Raw genomic sequence first — 4088 nt, 5'->3', positions numbered from 1 at the left:
CACATCGTAGAGAGAAATGAATTTCTATCAGCAGTAGTAAATTTCTTTAATTCTTCAGGCCAAGGCCCAAGCACTGGGACCTCAGCAGTTGCACTGTGAAACAAGTGTTAGGAGAGAGAGCAAATTGGAAGAGAGAATAAGAGTGGAGGTACAGTAAAAGGAATGAAAGAGGTCGCAGCTCAGGGCCGAAGGGACGCCGCAAAGAACATTAAATAATGCCTACAGTGCACCGCATGAGGTGCACTGACGGCAGTAAACCCCTACGGAGATCAATCAATATGGAGAGCGCCGTTTGATTCCTCGAATGCTTCTGCGCAGGCGCGCGCGCGCGTGTGTGTGTGTGTGTGTGTGTAAATAAGGCAGATCCTTGAGGTGGCTGTTGGCTACCAGGAACAAATATGCCTAAACAAGAGACTACAAAAGACACTTGCATTTAACACTGGACGAAAATGACTCAAGAAAAAATGAAATGAAATGATTTCCCAATCAGTACAAACACTTTCTTAACTTAGAAAACATGCATCCGGAAACTCTCGTCTTTTTTCCGAGATGCAGAGCCAACCGTAACTTTGCTTTGCGGAAAAATGGCAAGGCAGAAGATTTTCAAAAGCATTCAAAAATGTTGCCAAATGCGTTTGAAACGTGCGACGAGCCCTCCTGTCAATCATCTATGTCGAAAACCGTCTTCCAAAACACTGACCTTCAAAGTTGCAATAAGAAAAGATAATGATCTACCAAATTTTAATCGACCCCCATATAAAGACGACTTTGCCAAAAAAAAAAAAAAAATTGGGGGGTTCAGAGACTTCAATTACCAAGGCCTGAAAATAACTGTATATACTTCCCTGTATCGACTTTCCTTTGGAAATGAAAATTCTTGTAACCGTCCAACATCAACCTGATAGGCGTCTATGGTAGAAGAGCCTATAGTTGCCGAATATACCGCTGGCCCAGCCAATGCAAACAGTATTCATAATGAATGACAAGTACATTGGCATAAACGATCCTTTATTCCTCACACCGTTGGACTGTGGAAAAGTCTCCGTACTGAGGATGATGTGCAATTGCAACTTCGGAAGTTCAAGCGAAGATGCAATGCATTATTACCCTCATACTATTCTCCTTGCATTTTAATACATTTTTTTGTCTATCTAATAATTAACTTTTTTTTAATAGGTGAGATCTGCTCTTTCTGTAGTTGGCTTTGCCTCCTCTTACTGCCTAATGAGCACCATATTCTTTGGAAGCCTGAATTTAGAGTCGATGGCCCCTTTCGGTGGGCTAGTTCCACATGAATAGGGTTCATCTTCTGAATAATAATAATAATAATAATAATAATAATAATAATAATAATAAATAATAATAATATAATAATTATAATCATAATATGTGAATCTTTATATGTTTGTTTACCACGACAGAAGTGGCGGATGCAATATGAGGCCCACTTCCATGCAACTCTCAGATGACATCAATATCAGTGTATATCAACAATGCAACCTTGATAAGTTTGATGTTGGTAATGGGTAATGGGTTCAAATGAGACCGAAAAGTCAATGCAGTTCAGTAAACAAAAAAAAACCCACTTTAACAACGAAAAACAAATAACAATAATAACATAATAATAATAATAATAATAATAATAATAATAATAATAGATGCGTCCAGAAATACGCAGGATAAAATTACCCTGGAAGAGTCCAGTTGTGCTGTAAAATTCTGACAGAGTACATCTTAAAACTCTCCCCCTACGGTGTGAAAAGTCCATACGTAACATATTTGAAATATGTTATAAAAAAAAAAAAAAAAAGAATGTGCACATGAATCCTGTCTCTGAAACGATAACCCGCAATTTCTGAGGCATTTTAAATGTCCACTTCGCTTAGAAGAAAACGGGATGCCTCAGATGAAATTTCACGAGGGGGGACAGAGCACGCAAGCACGCACGCACACTGGGGACACCAAGGACATTAGACAGCATATTTGTCCAGTTCTTTCTTCTTCCATCCCCCCCCCTCCTCTTCCTCCTCTTCCTCAAACCCTAGGGCCAATTCGAGAGAAGTCGCGGCTGAAGCATAATTCAACAGTCTTTTAAAACCAGAGAGAGTTTTCTACGTATTTTTCTCGTAACAGTCTACCCTAATCGCTTGTCGTGGTTACAATCATCAATTAAGCTTCAATAAGACGGGACGGTTTAGATTCCAGATTCTTTAAGTTAAACAGTCCTTGTCTTATTGAAGCCTAGCATTAATCTCGAATATATATACACAGTGAAGTTCAGTGGCTATTTTGTTTATATATATATATATATATATATATATATATATATATATATATATATATATATATATATATATATACAGTAGCCTATATATATTATATATGCTGTATGCTGTATGTGTGTGTGTGTATATATATATATATATATATATATATATATATATATATATATATATATATATATATATATATATATATATATATATAAAATTCGTTATCTATTCTGAAGTATATATACTACTTAAAAAACGACATTTTATAAATATTGTTAAAACCTACCTGGACGATTTGTGCATTTGGATCAAGAACTAATAACTACACTTTTCCCAGATATGACAGAGAGAGAGAGAGAGAGAGAGAGAGAGAGAGAGAGAGAGAGAGAGAGAGAGAGAGAGAGAAATGTACACCGGCTGCTTTCTCCAAGACTTTATCCACAACACCACCAGGAATTCAGCATTCTTCATCAAATTCCTTTCCCATTAAAACCACACAATCACAGAAGCTTCCTCCAGTGCGCTGACCACACAAAAAATCACGGTGCGACCTCGAGTGAAGGTATTCATAATACCTGGAGTTTGTCAATTCGGATTTTTTTTTTTTCTTTTTTGGCTTCTGTTTTCGCCTTTTCAGCAAACAATGAGAGAGAGAGAGAGAGAGAGAGAGAGAGAGAGAGAGAGAGAGGTGAGTATGTGTTTAAGAGGAAGGGGCGTGTGTCTGTTTGAGAGAGAGAGAGAGAGAGAGAGAGAGAGAGAGAGGTGGGTCAGTGTGTGAAAGAGAAAGAGGCGTGTGTCTGTTTGAGAGAGAGAGAGAGAGAGAGAGAGAGAGAGAGAGAGAGAGAGAGAGAGAGAGAGAGAGAGAGAGCCTTGCCCGTTAACCCTTTTTAACCAGACCTCGAAGGTGAAGTCTTCGAAAGGTAAGGTATTTACGTGCAGACAGGTAAGCGAATTATACAGGTATGCTGCTGCCCCCTAAGCATTTTTGTCCCCCTAACTGTACTATAATATTACTCACGGCAAGTTACGTATTTCGGCGCAAATCTCCTGAGCTACGCAAGGATCCACGCATATATATATATATATATATATATATATATATATATATATATATATATATATATATATATATATATATATAAAACACCTGCTTAATTGGAACCCAATAACCTCGTTAAAGGAGAAAAACTTTTAAGAATCCATCAAATTAGGCACAAAACCTACATACTGAATGTTTCATAGAATAGAAAAGATTATAGAATTTAGGCCCAAGGCCTAGCGTTGGGACCTATGAGGTCCTTCGGCGCTGAAACGGAAACTGTCGATAAAATGGTTTGAAAGGTGTAACAGGAGGAAAACCTCGCAGTTGCAACCATCAAAAAACTGTTAGGAAAAGGTGGAAAGTAAGATTTTAGAATGAGAATATGAACGGAGGTACAGTAAAAGGAATGAAAGGGGTTGCAGCTAGGGGCCAAGAACCTTAAGTAATGCTACAGTACACCGCGTGAGGTCCCCTGACGGCAATACTCTCCCCCCCCCCTCACAGGGAATACTTCATAGGAAATCTGAAATACGACCGACAACAACATAACACTTGAAACAAGAGCATTTAGGGTGGATATCTTAATCAAAGCCTCCGGTAGGCCTATAACACAGGCCTGTGATACAACAGTCGCAAGAGTGTGTCAAATTTTCTCACATTTCAACAATGGATATAGACTATTAGTTCAGTCTGCTAGCCTGTCTACTCTCCATAAAAATGAAAGTTGAAGCAACAATATCTAAGTAGCTCTATGCTCGTTTCCTACCAAGCAA

At 38.2% G+C, this 4088-nt stretch overlaps 1 protein-coding gene and 1 long non-coding RNA gene across 5 annotated transcripts in view; one reads left to right on the top strand and one right to left on the bottom strand.

Annotated features, from left to right (window-relative positions):
* Window positions 1-4088, bottom strand: part of LOC136836102 (uncharacterized) — a 199560-nt gene that overhangs the window by 192499 nt on the left and 2973 nt on the right. The gene's annotated exons all lie outside the window — the stretch shown is intronic.
* Window positions 2931-3366, top strand: LOC136836103 (uncharacterized). Its single transcript, XR_010852347.1, has 2 exons — window positions 2931-3035; window positions 3140-3366. It is a non-coding gene; the product is annotated as an uncharacterized lncRNA (long non-coding RNA).

This window comes from Macrobrachium rosenbergii, chromosome 56, assembly GCF_040412425.1.
Source record: "Macrobrachium rosenbergii isolate ZJJX-2024 chromosome 56, ASM4041242v1, whole genome shotgun sequence".
NCBI lineage: Eukaryota > Metazoa > Arthropoda > Malacostraca > Decapoda > Palaemonidae > Macrobrachium > Macrobrachium rosenbergii.
Note: the sequence above shows the minus strand (reverse complement) of the source record. Positions and strands in the feature narration are given on the sequence as shown.